Below are 15167 nucleotides of genomic sequence, written 5' to 3'. Positions count from 1 at the left end.
ACCTAGTTGTATTGTACAGGGTCTGAGCGGGGCTCATAGTGTCCTGTTTCCATATCTCCATTTACGTATTTAAAGTTATGCACATTATATGCTGCAACAACTTCATCATTCAAAGCGTTCCACTTTTCCACCGTTCTATGTGGAAAACTGTATTTTCCATTATCCATCACACACTGCCTCTTCCTGATCTTCTTTGCATGTCCTCTTGTCCTTCCAGCTTTTGTCACCAGCACCAGGTCTTCCTTATCTATCTTTTCAATGCCTTTAACTATTTTTATACATTGTTATTAGGTCCTCTCTTTCTCTTCTATCTTGTAAGGTTGGCAGTCTTATTTCCTTCAGCCTTTCTTTATATGTTAGGTCCTTAATTTCCTGCACCATCTTTGTAGCTATCCTCTGGATCCGTCCTAATTTTCTTATATCTTTTTTCAAGCTGCATAATCCAACTGTGGATGTATCATACTCATAATAATTTGTTTCATCATATCCTTGTCCAGATAATGAAATATCACCCTAATATTAGTCAATATTTTATGTATTAATCCAGATATTTTACTTGTGTGTTTTTCGGGACTCTGAGTTTCTTGTATAACCACTCCTAGATCTTTTTCTTCTTTAGTTTTTATTATTTGTTCCTCTTCCATCAAGTAGTTCCATACTGGTCATCTCTTACTCTTTCCTAATTCCATTATACATGGGGTTTCTTAGTACTGAATTCTAACTTCTACTTCTTACTCCACTCATAAATTTTGTCTGTATCTTCCTGCAGTAACAAACAGTCGTCTCAGGGCTTAATTGTTCTTAATAATTTTGTATCATCAGCAAATAAATAAATGTAGCTGGTCACTCCATACTGTATGTCGTTTACATATAGCTACCTGGAACATAATGGGGGCTAACACTGGCCCCTGCAGCACTCCACTTGATACTTTTCTCCATGATGCATGCGTATGTATCCCTGATCACAGTTCTCATCTCTCTGTCTGTCAAGTAATCCCTTATTCAATCTAACATTATTTCTCTCAGTCCTCCTGTGTTCTCCAGTTTTCAAAGTAGTCTGCCATGAGGGACTTTATCAAAAGCCTTTTTTATGTCCAGGTGCAAAGTGTCCATCCATCCATCTTTGCTCTCCAGTCCTTCCACTACTCTTGGGTAGAAACTTAATAAATTTGACACACATGACCTTCCTTTCCTGAACCCAAATTATCTGTTCCATATAACTTGTTTTCTTTTAGATATTTAACCCATTTTTCTTTGATAACAATTTCACATATCTTCTCCACAACACTTGTAAGTGACACCGGTCTGTAATTTAATAGCTCAGTTGACTTTCCTCCTTTGAAAATTGGGATTATGTTAGCTCTCTTCCATTCCAATGGTACTCTTCCTTCTTTTAATGAGTTTTTAACCATTTCCCAAACTGGTTCTAACAATTGATCTTTATATTCCTTTAGTGCCCAGCCCGACAAACCATCCAGTCCCATTGCATTTCTAACATCTAAATTTTATAGCAGTCTTCCAATTTCTTCTTTGTGCCCTTTGATTTCTTGCAATTCTTGACAATGCAATGTCCTATTTGGTTGGTGCAGCACACAGCACACATCACACACCAGCAGGAGGTAGTAGGCACATAACAAAACGATAATTTACTCCCAGCGAGATCTAATAGCACTAGTTCAGGGGTGCTATGAACCCTCCATTAAAGCTAGTTGTGATCTCACTGAACGTTTCCCTTTGTCTCACAACTCAAGGGGGCAGTCACAGCTTGCCCTCTAAAGACAACTCTCCTTCTTCACACAAAACTACATGCACTTACCACACATACACCCTTCACTTGAAAATAAAAATTTTAAAGAAAAATGGGTACTCCAGACCATGCTTCGGAGTCCCCTTCTGGGGAGGGGACCAAAAATGTCCCCAGGTCAGACGCCTCTCTCAGAGATGACCCCAAATGCCTTGACACCCCCCTCAACTTTTTCTACATTAACTTCTGCAACATTCGCAGTCATAGATCTAATTTTTAATCTGTAGAACACCACCTCTCCTCTACTAAACCTCATCTTCTTTTCCTCACTGATACAGAGCTGTCTGAGGCAACTGACAGTAGCCCCTTCTCTGTTCTCTCCTACTTTCTCTATTCTCATTTTCGCTCCAAAGCTGGATGTTGCGTCTATGTACGCTTTCGTGCCCACGCTCTTGAATCATCCGAGTTTTCCATCATGCTGCTTCGACTCAACAGTCACTCTCTAACTGAATTAATCTGTGCTGTCTATCTCTTCCCTAACTCTTCTGACTATAGTAAATCCTTCGACTATTTAACTTCCAAAGTGGAGCACATTCTGTCCCTCTACCCTTTCGCAGAGATTTCCACATTCTTGGAGATTTCAATGTTCACCACCAGCTTTGGCTTTCCTCTCCCTTCACTGACTATCCTAGTGAACTAGCCTTCAACTTTGCTATCCTCCATAACCTAGAGCAACTGGTGCAACACCCTACTCGTATTCCTGACCGTCTTGGAGACACGCCCAACATTTTTTATCTCTTCCTTACCTCTAATCCCTAATCCTCCTGCTTATGCTGTCACCCTTTCATCTCCGTTGAGCTCCTCCGATCACAATCTCATTTCTGTATCTTATCCTATTTCTCCAATCCCTCCTCAGGATCCCCCAAAGCGGAGGTGCCTCTGGCGTTTTGCCTCTGCCTGTTGGGAGAACCTGAGGAGGTATTATGCTGATTTACCCTGGAAAGATACTGCTTCCGTGTCAGAGACCCATCTCTTTGTGCTGAACGCATAACAGAGATGATAGTGTCTGTCATGGAGGCGTACATTCCTCATTCTTTTTCTCAACCTGAACCTTCTAAACCTTGGTTTAACACAGCCTGTTCTCGTGTTATACATGATAGAGAGGTTGCCCAGAAAAGGTACCTGAGCCTTCCATCTCCTGAATCTCACGCACTTTATATCTCTGTCCGGAATCATGCCAAGTCTGTTATCAGAGCTGGGCACTTCCGTACCTCGGTCCGTACCTCCGCTCCTCCGTACTTGCGGACCACTAAACGAGGTGCGGAGGTCCGAAGTAAAAAAAAAAAAAAAAAAAAAAAAATTCAAAAGTGCGGAAGTAACAGGTACGGAAAGGCGAAATTTTAAATCTGTACCTCCGCACCTGAGACATGTGCGGAAAGGCGAAATTCTGAGTCCGTACTTCTGCACCTGAAATTTTCAATGATAGAAAAAAAAAAAAGTAAATGAATAAAGACGACTAACAGTCCTCACTCTGTAGCATTACCTTCGGCCGTTTTTGGCGCTCTGTGCTATCAGGCATGTTTTCCCGCCACTTAGTGACGTCACTCATTGAGGTAAGCGAGCTCCTCTCTCTTTCTCTCTGGATTGTCTTCAACTCTAAAAGATTGGCAAAATTTTCCTTCCATATGGTAACAGTAAAGGCCGCTGCTGCTGCTGTGGTGTAGGTTGTCCACTCTTCCCCTCACCCCAACATTCCCACTATTCTCTCCCTCCTCCATTTTGGTCTTGATCTTGATCTTGATCTTGATATTACAGGCGACTCGGGATCAATCCTGAGCCGGGCCTTTGGATCGGCAGCTCCTGTAGACGACAAAAAAAGGTACACAGAAAAAAAAAAGAAGAAAAAGGAAACAGGGTCCTTTGCTCTAACCGTCTGTACATCTGGCACGCCACATTCTCTCCAAAAACTCCTTCACCGCCTCAATCATCCTTTCATTCGTTTCTCTACTCAGTCCCAGCAGCACCACCATCCACTCCCTCCCCGTCTTTTCCACTCTTTCGTTCCTATTATACCCTAACTCAGTCAACACCACTTGCATCATCTCATACCTGTCTCTGGCATACTTCACACACTCCAGCATCACATGCTCCACCGTCTCGTCCTCTCCCGAGTCACACATCTGGCACACTTTGCTGCGGGACTCAGACCACCTGTAACTCCTTGCATTCACATCCATACACTGTGCCCTAGCTTTGAAGAGAAGATCACCACCCAGGCTTCCATCGTACCACCTCTCATACATCGGGGCCTCTTTCACCTTGTACCATTCCAGAGTAGTCTTTCGTTCCATCCCATTCCTCCACTCATTCAGTCCCATACTCTTCACATCTCTGTCTATCTCACTCTTCCACTTCCTCGCATCCCATTCTGTTCCCACTCTGCCTCCTCTTGTCACGACCCATTCCAGCTCATTCTGATTCACCCCAGCCATTCTCACTGCCCACCCAACCTGTAGACCATTCCTCTCTGTCATTCTCATACACCTTTTCCTCCATTTGCTTCCACTTTCACTCCACAGATACACCTTCCTTGCTATTCTTGCATCATCCATTCTCTCAAGCCTAATCTTGTACCTAAGTGTCGCTTTTATAAGTCTTTCCTAAAAGAGCTCCATCCCATATCCCTCTTAAGGCTTCTACTGCCGTGTACCTCGGTGCATTCAGTGCCAGCCTAGCTACTCTACACTGCCCCACTTCTAACTTGTCAATTTCACTCTCGTTCCATGCAATCACATCCATACCATACATTATACTGGGGACAGCCACACTCTTCCACACTTCTCTCAGCACGTCATACTTACTTGCTCTCATCCTTGCCGCGCTTCCTAAACGGCCCACCCACTGGTTCACCAAGCTTATTTTTCATTCTTTGACTTTTCACACCCATTCGGACTCATCCACATCCCTAAGTACTTGTATTCTTGTGCCTGCTTCAACTCATTCTCTCCCAACCTCCATGCTGCATTACATTCATCCTCCGACCTATTCACAATCATCACCTTACTCTTCTCACTACTAAACCTAACTCCAAAATCTCTTCCATACCCATCAACCACATCCAGCAGACTTTGCAGCTCCTCTGCTGACTCACTCATAACCACTACATCATCTGCATAAAGAAGCACACCTATCTTATCATTCCCCACACTCACTCCTGCATTCATCCTTCTCATTCTTGCTGCTAACTCCTCTGTGTACAGGCTGAAAAGGGTTGGTGACAAAATACATCCTTGCCTAACTCCTCTCTCACTCCTCACCCAGTCTGTTTCTATATCTCCTAAACTGTACTTAGCTCTGGTATCAACATACATGCTACGCACTATGTTGACTATCTTGGCACTCAACCCAATCTTTTCTAGGACTCTACCTAGCATTTCTCTATTCACCCTATCATAAGCTTTCTCTATATCCAGGAAACCCAAATACAATTTACCTCCATCCCTCTTTTTTCTCAATCATTTCATTCACCACAAACATGTTATCCTCAGCTCTCCTGTCCGCACGGAAACCATTCTGCTCCTCACCTAATACTCCAGCTCTTTCAATCCACTTACACAATCTGGCATTCAACACCGCACTGAACACTTTGCCTACTGTATTGACTAACGCGATCGGCCTGTAATTTTCAACTCATTCTTACTCTTGTGTCCGCCCTTATGCAGCAGAGTCACCCTGCACTCATTCCACATTCTTGGCACCTCTCCTCCTCCCACACCTGGTTAAAAAGCTCAGTCATCCTGTCAATCACAACATCACCTCCATTTTATACAGCTCATATGGTATTTCATCCGGCCCTGCTGCCTTCCCATTCTTCTGCCTTTTCACACACTTCTCCACCTCCTCCCTGCTGATCCTTTCATCCAGTTCATCTGCATTCCTTCTCTCCAGTGTCACACATCCTTCTCTCGCACCAAACACCTCACCTACACCACCCACTTCTTCCCAGAACTGTCTGATTGCCTCTCTCATTCCTTCCTTCTCTGTTACAACTTCACCATTCACCTTCAAACTCTCCACTCCAACACTGTCTGCCATATTCTCACCTCTCAAGAACTTGTACCATTCACGGCCACCTTCCATGCCTTTCTCTCTTAAAGATTCAATCACACTCCTTTCACACTTTACTTTGGCCTTCACTATCATTCGCTTTGTCACTCTCTGCTGCTTTACATACATTTCCCATGCATTCTGGTACTCATTCTCTGCCTCATCACTTTCATGCCTCTTTTCCTCAGCCACCTACATTGTCTACTCCTTCTCTTTCGCTCCTTTCTAGCCTCTCTGATTTCATCATTCCACCATGGTTTACGTACTTTCTTTCTTCTTCCTACTCTCACATACCCTATCTTGCTCTCTGCAGCACTCCGCACATCCTCTACCAGTCTCTCATTCACGTGCTCCACATCATGTACACCTCCATCATCCCAGCTTCTTGCACTCAGGTCCACCTGGAAGTTTTCCCACCCTACATCTCTCAGTCTCCACTTTCTCTTCTTACTCACCACTTTCACTTCTTTCCTACCATGCAACAGGCACTCCACAACCAGCATATTGTGATCAGACACAATATCCACCATACCATCCTCATCTATCCACATGTGTGACACAATTTCACGCATTCTTCCATTCACCAACACATAGTCTATCGCTGACTCCTGCTCCCTTGCACTCCAAGTCACACGTCCCTCAGCCAAAGTTACATTCAGATTCTCTAACTCCATTTCATCCACAAAATCCCCAAGCATCTCACCATTCCTGTTCACACGTTCTCCCAGAATTCCTACATGTGCATTCATATCACCCATCACCAGCACTCTCTCCCCTCCATGTTCTCTCACAACTCTCTTCAATATGTCATACTTCCTCCTGTTCTCCTCTCAGCTCTTTCACCCATGACAGTCATGTACACCACCACCAGAACCATCTTCTCCACTCTGCCCCGACCATCTGTGCACTCCACTCTCACTGCCAACACATCCTCACTGCTCTCACACGTTCCCACACCAAGCTCCTCTACTTTCAGTCCACTTTCTTTCCTATAGAGAAAGGCTACGCCTCCTCCCTGTGTCTCCTGAGTCTTACGTCCCTTCCCAATCATAGCAAACTCACATCCTTCCATTTGTACCTCACCTCTCAGGTGCGTCTCTGTAAGCCCGACTATGTCGAACTTCCATTCCTGGAGCTCCCTGGAAATATCCTCAAACTTACCCACACCCCATCCTCTCACATTCATGCATCCAATCCTCACACTCTCACTTGCCTGGCTGGTGTCTTCTTCCTGGCGTGCTTTTGTCGTCTCCGTCACTGGTCCATCGGCTGCAGCGACCTCGCCCTCACCCACTCACACAGCCGTCGACCCATCCTGGCAGTCCCTGCGTCGTTCAGGTGCACGCCGTCCTTCTCATACAAGCTGAACCGGTCTACCACGCCGTCCATGTCGATGAAGCTCAGCTTGCCTTTCTTCTCCTTCATCCACTCTATCTTCATTTTCAGCAGCTCCTCTTGCAGTCTTCTGTTGGTGGATCTTCTCAGACGCTCGTAGAACGGGCCTTCCCTGGGTCTCTGCATGACACCCACGACGGCCACACTCATGCCCTTGCCTTCCACACTCCTTACGGCATCCACAACATTCCTTTTCCTCACCGTCTCATCTTCACCAACATATTCTAGGCCGTTTCCACCTCCTTGGATGATCAGCATCCCGTCCTCCATGCTGGCTGCTTCCTCTACTTTCTTCCTGATGTCGGTGATCTTGGCACCACTCAGGCTGGTGCAGCCACTCCCTCTCATCCTGCACTTCACTTGGCTGGACATCGTCTTCACCATGCTGTCTCCAATAATTCTGATGGGCGCCTTCTTTTTCCTCATTTTCATGGTGTGCTGCTGTCTTGGTCCTTCCTCTTGTCTGCTGGGCTGGGGTCCCACAACGTCCTCTTCAGTCTGGAGGTGGTCTATGGAGTTGGGGTGATCTTGATTTTGATGCTACAGGTGACGCAGAATTTCTTCTGAGTCAGGCCTTTGTATCGGCAGTGCCTGTAGGGAAAATAAGAAAAAAAAATCAAAACACAAACAACAAAGAGGGCAATCACCATCTTTCACACCACTAGTTCCTGCATCTAGCACGCCACATTCTCTGCAGGAACTCTTTTACAGCCTCAATCATCCTTTCATTCGTCTCCCCAAAGAGTCCCAGCAGCACCACCATCCATTCCTTCCTGTCACTCCACTCTGTCATGCCCCAGCTCCTCAGCACCACTTGCATCATCATCTCATACCTGTCTCTGGCATACTTCACACACTCCAGCACCACATGCTCCACCGTCTCATCCGGTGATTTTGATCTTGATCTTGATGCTACAGGTGGCTCGGGATCGCTCCAGAGCCAGGCCTTTGGATCGGCTGTTCCTGTAGAGGACAAAAGATAAAACAGAAAAAAAAGGAAAAAATAGCATTTCTTTTCATTAATGATCCCTACAACTCGTTCGCCACATTCTTTCCAGATACTCCTTCACAGCCTCCATCATCCTTTCACTCGTCTCTCTACACAGTCCCAGCAGCAACACCATCCATTCTTTTCCTGTCTTCTCCACTCTTTCATTCCTATTATGCCCTAACTCACTCAAAATCTTTTGCATCATCTCATGCCTGTCTCTCTCATACTTCTCACACTCCAGCATGACATGCTCCACTATCTCATCCTTCCCATGTCACACATCTGGCACACCTTGCTGCGGGACTCAGACCACCTGTAGTTCCTTGCAGTCATATCCATACACTGTGCCCTAGCTCGGAAGAGAAGGTCACCACCTAGGCTGCCATCATACCACCTTTCATACATCGGGGCTTCCTTTTCCTTATACCATTCCAGCGTGCTCTTTCGTTCCATCTCATTCTTCCATATATTCAGTCCCACTCACTTCACCTCTCTGTCTATCTCACTCTTTCATTTTCTCGCATCCCATTCAGTTTCTACTCTGCCTCCTCTTGTCACGATCCATTCACGCTCACTTTGATTTCTCCCAGCCATTCTCATCCCCCATACCACTTGTAAATCCCTCCTCTCTGTCATTCTCATGCACCTCTTCCTCCACTGACTCCCACTTTCATTCCACAGGTACACCTTCCTCACTATTCTTTCCTCATCCATTCTTTCCAGCCTGACCTTGTATCTAAGTGTGGCTTTAACTAGTCTTTCCCATATCCCCTCTCAAAGCTTCTACTGCTGTGTACCTTGGAGCATTCAGTGCCATTCTACCTATTCTATTTTGTCCCACTTCTAGTTTGTCAATTTCACTTTCATTCCATGCAATCACATCCAAACCATACATTATGCTGGGCACTGCCACACTCTTCCACACCTCTCTCAGCACATCATATTTGCTTGCTCTCATTCTTGCTGCACTCCCCAATCGTCCTACCCACTGATTCACTAAACCTAACTTTTCATTCTGTCTTTTCACATCCACTTGGACTCACCCACATCCCCAAGTACTTATATTCTCGTGCCTGATTCATCTCATTCTCTCCAATTTTCCATACTGCATTGCTTTCATCCTCAGACCTATTCACTATCATCACCTTACTTTTCTCACTACTAAACCTAACTCCAATGTCTCTCCCATATCTATCCACAACATCTAGCATTCTCTACAACTCAACTGCTGACTCACTCATGACCACCACATCATCTGCATAAAGGAGCACACCTATCTTCTCATTTCCCACTCTTACTCCTGCATTCATTTTTCTCAATCTGGCTGCTAACTCCTCTGTATACAAACTGAAAAGGGTTGGTGACATAATACATCCTTGCCTAATTCCTCTCTCACTCTTCACCCAGTCTATGGTGGCGGTGGTCTTGATCTTGATCTTGATATTACAGGTGACTCGGGATATATATATATATATATATATATATATATATATATATATATATATATATATATATATATATATATATATATATATATATATATATATACAGTAAGCCCCTGCACTTGGCGAATCTCAGATTGGCGAAATTCACTTTTGGTAGTAGGGTGGCCACCAAGGATTCTATAAGGATATACAGGTTCAATGAGCGGGGTGGAGGGAGCTTAGATTCTAACAGATGACGTGCGGGTCGCAGGTAGTAAGGGGGGGTATCCATCAGCGGGGGAGGATGAGCCAGGGTTACCATGTTTGTCCTTTTAAGGACAGTCTGTCCTTTTTTGAGCCTGTTTGTCCTTAAGTTTTCTTGAAAAAAAGGACAGTCAAAATCTGTCCTTTTCTGTCCTTTTTCTGCAAAATTTATTTATTTATTTAATTTTTCATTATGAACCACGGATCCGGTCAAACCTTCAAACACGCAGTCAATAGATTTGTTTCTGCAACTTCCTATCTTTTTATTGTTTTATCATATTTGTTCTTGTGTTATATAAAAATAAATCGAGCATATTATAAACTTATGATTTTATCTGTGGAATCGCAGACTGGTAACTATAATAAGTAACCGGCAACTCCCTTAAAAAAAGCGCTCCCACTCCCAGCGCGTGACTTCATTTATGAGGCAGTAAAGCAAATTGACAAAAGAATTGACAATACAACCATGAAGATGAACTACATAAAATATTTTAGTCCAAAGAAGTGTCTCAGCCAGGTTAGGTCAAAATTTACTGATCTCCCTTTAGAAAAACTGGCAAGAGCAGAGAAATTTGATGTTCAAAAAGTTGCAAACCAATATGAACGTATAGTTGTGAAAACAGATTGGGGAGCAGAGTTTCCTAGCTCAGAAATACCAACAGATCCAATTAAGTTTTGGACACATGTTCTAAATTATGAGAATGCAGTTGGAGAGAAGTGTTACCAAGAACTTGCGATTATTGGACTGAACTCATACTGCATTCCTTTAAATACAACCTTTGTTGAATGGGTATTCTCACACGTCACTAATGTAAAAACTAAGGCCAGAAACAGATTAAGCACTAGTTATTTCGAATCTATTTTAAGAGTTCGGACGCACTTACACAGCAAAGAAATCTGCTGTCGTAACTCCAAAGTCACAGAGAAAATGCAAGCACTATTCACAAGCCAGATGTACCGCAGCTCTGAGAAGGTAGCAAGTGGAACAGTACAGGTAAACAAACAGGCTGCAAGTACCTCAGTAGCTTCAGATGAAGGAGATTCCTTTGAAAAAATTCTCACGATTGAATATTAAAATTACAGGTATGTAGAAATTTATAGGTGTACTAGCTACTTAGGCCTAAATGTTGCTAAACTTCATATAACCCCGCAGGTTCTCTCTCTCTCTCTCTCTCTCTCTTTGCTGTTATACACTTTTAAACACATACCTTAAACACACACACACACACACACACACACACACACACACACACATATATATATATATATATATATATATATATATATATATATATATATATATATATATATATATATATATATATATATATATATATATATATATATATATATATATATATATATATATATATATATATATATATATATATATATATATTACACAAACTTTTTGTTGTGCTGTCCTTTTTTGGTGGCAAATGTCCTTTTTTTAAAGCAGGTCTTTCCTTTTTTCATGTATAGTGTCTGGCAACCCAATGAGCGCTGTTACAAGATTCAAACTCAAACAGTCAGTCAGTCATGGGACGGAGCGCAAGGCACATCAGCCATCGCCCACCTCCGCCTAGGCCACACCACGCTCAGTGCTCATTTGCACCGCCTACATCTGTCTTGTGACCCCTTCTGCCCTTGGTGTAGGACTACCCCTGAGGCCATGGAACATTTCCTGCTTCAATGACCACGCTTCCACTCTCAACATACTGCACTACACCCTGGCCATCATAACACTGGACATGCCCACCCTCCTGGCGGCCTCAGGCATCCATCCCTTTTGGCAACCTGCTGTCTTTCGCCTTACTTGTGCTTTCTTGAGGAAGACTGGCCAGCTACCATGCCTGTGAAACCCACACATGACTACCCCAGGGCTCATAAGGATCCAAAAGAAGCCATGAAGATCTATGAATCATTATGAGCCGTGGGGTAGTCCTGTGTGGATAACACAGGCGTTGTAGCAGGCCGCGGCCGGTCTTCCTCAAGAAAACACAAGTAAGGCGAAGAACAGCAGGCTGCCAGGAGGGGTGGACGCCTGAGGCTGCCAGGAGGAAGGGTGGGCATGTCCAGTGTTATGATGGTCAGGGCTGAGAGCTGGGAGCGTAGTGCAGTATGTTGAGAGTGGAAGTGTGGGCATTGAAGCAGAAAATGTTCCATGGCCTCAAGGGTAGTCCTACACCAAGGGCAGAAGGGGTCAGGAGGCAGACAAAGGCGGCGCAAGTGAGGAGTATGGTGTGGCCCAGGCAAAGGCGGGCAGAAAACGCATATATATATATATATATATATATATATATATATATATATATATATATATATATATATATATATATATATATATAAACATGTTTTATTTGCCTTATAAGTTCATAACCACGAGAGAATACAGGGAAAAATAGGGGGTGGGAGGAAGCATGGAAGAAATCTTCTTAAGTTAATCCTGAAAACGTTTTCTATGAAAGTACTCACTTCTAACAGATGGCAGCACCGTCGCTGTCCTCCAAACTTTAACACACACCACAACATCCTCCTTGTATATTCCTTGGTGGCCACGGACCACCGAGTGCACGCTGGGCGATTTGAATTCAAACTTGGCGGTCCTCTGGAGGACGCACAGCGAACACCGCGGTTCCTCGGTGACGTCAGACCTCTCTATAAACCTATCAGGAGGCAGTGTGAGAATTCCTTTCAGCCATTTTGTTTGTGCTGTCCTCTGTTCTGCTAGCTTGAGAACGAATTCTGGCGATTTACCACCAACAAGGCCTCCATCAGGTGATGGCGGCAAGGACGAAAGTGAGCTAGAGAAACGGGTGGAAAAACGGGAGTTATAGTCTTTAGAATATAGATCATGTCTTATTAGCGTTATCTATTTTTTATTGGTTTGTTTTGTACATGTGTTCTTATATGTAAAGGTAAAAAAAATATTTCACCTCGAAAGATGATATTTTAGGACTCAAAAGAGGGACTTTGGCAATGACCAAAGACTGATTGAGGCATTTTTTAGGAAATTTATATGGTATAAAGAACTCATACTTGGCAAAATTCTCATTTGGCGGTAGTTTTGCCAGATTAATTCATTCACCAATTGCGGGGGCTTACTGCATATATATATATATATATATATATATATATATATATATATATATATATATATATATATATATATATATATATATATATATATATATATATATATATATATATATATATATATATATATATATATATATATATATATATATATATATATATATATATATATATTGTGATGGGCACCGTCTTAATCCCCTTTAATTTATTATTTCATTATATGTGAAGCCTATGGCCCCTCGGGCTGTTTTGCTGAGCAGACAACCCGCCTCCCTCTCCTTGCTTCTCGTTGCGAGCGGGACTCAGTAACCAGCCAATCTTCAGCGGAGGTAGACACGTGCGCTCTTGGTTTCTGGCACAAGGTGGAGACACGTGTTGCTGGGCTGTTCTGGGTACTCACTAGTCATCGGTCGGGGAGTTGTGCCCTCCTGTTGAGTAGCTGGCTTGTTACTCGGTAGACCGTGGCTGTGTAGGACAACGGAGTGTGGCCGGTTGGGTCTACATTTCCTGTTTGCATTCGTCCACTCGGGTGTGGTGACGCGGAGGGACGCGTTATTGTTTCGTCCCGTTGTTGCTGTTGGTGGCTGTGGTCACCAGTGTGTGTTGGTGGGCGGCTGTGTGCCCCCATCATCTGTTGTGTAGTATCAGTAGTATACTGTTTATAGTCTCAAGGTAGGCTTCAGCGGAGATAGACACGCACTCTCGTCGGTCTGGCACAGTGTTAGGGAGATTCGTGTTGCTGGGCTTCTCTTGTTACTCGCTGGTCATTGGTCTGGGAGTTGTGCCCTCCTGTCGAGTAGCTGGCTTGTTACTGGGTAGACCGTGACTGCTAGAGCAACGGGCTTGTTGCTCTAGGAGAGGTGTAGTTGGTTTGGCTGCACTTCTGTTTTGCGTCCGTCCTGTAGTGTGGCGGCAACGCGTGGGAGAGACGCGGCATTGTCTCGCCCTGTTTGTTTGTTGGTGGTTGTAGTCACCAGTGTGGTTTGGTGGGCGGCTGTGTGCCCCCACCATCTTTTGTATAGTTTCAGTAGTATACTGTATTGTAGTGGTAGTAGCCACGCACACTATTGAATGCTGAGAGGCTCCATGTCGGCCAGTGGTGCGTAGTTGTCGTCCGCCAGACTTGTCTGCGACGAGTATTTGGACTCAAGTGTATAGTGGGTGTCACCCGTAGGTGGTGTCTGGGCTTGTGTGTACATCACCGGATGTGCTGTACACATCATATATTGCAGTAGTAGTAGGCTAGGAATGTCAGTCTGACAGGTGTTAGGAAGCACTTGTTGTAGTAAGATAATATAGTAATATATACTGCACGTTTTGTCCCAGTCTGTGAACCCTAACAGCCTGGGTGCAAGGCGTGTGGAGAGGCACTAATACTTCATAGAGAAGTGGGTGGAATTGTCCTTGTGGGCGGTTTCTCTAGGGGGTATTAAGGCCTCGCCCTGTTACACATAACATCTACCATTTATAAATTCTACTTGGTTGAGTACAGGAGGAAAAGGAGTTGCTGAGGAGATTCCCTTACAGTGGGGGAAATTATACACTGTTGGCGACCTTGAAAGAACCTGAGGGTTATGGCGGCTGTGAGTTGTAGTAGTGGGGACTCTGTGGAGTTTTATATTCCCCACGGTACTGACCGTAACAAAGTTGACGATTTTGCCAGAATAACACTCGAGTGAGCTGTAGCAGTTAACAGCGGCCGTGTGGCGTACGTAACCAATATATATATATATATATATATATATATATATATATATATATATATATATATATATATATATATATATATATATATATATATATATATATATATATATATATATATATATATATATATATATATATATATATATATATATATATATATATATATATATATATATATATATATATATATATATATATATATATATATATATATATATATATATATATATATATATATATATATGGGTTGGTGGGTGATGGAAAGAAACTCAGGAGTAGCAGGGTATTTTATTTAAAATAAAATACTCCTGCTACTCTGAGTTTCCATCACCAACCTGTTCCATTGTTGTTACTACATATATATATATATATATATATATATATATATATATATATATATATATATATATATATATATATATATATATATCTATCTATC

The sequence above is a fragment of the Portunus trituberculatus genome, chromosome 24 (assembly GCF_017591435.1).
Source record: "Portunus trituberculatus isolate SZX2019 chromosome 24, ASM1759143v1, whole genome shotgun sequence".
NCBI lineage: Eukaryota > Metazoa > Arthropoda > Malacostraca > Decapoda > Portunidae > Portunus > Portunus trituberculatus.
This window is presented reverse-complemented; position numbering follows the sequence as displayed.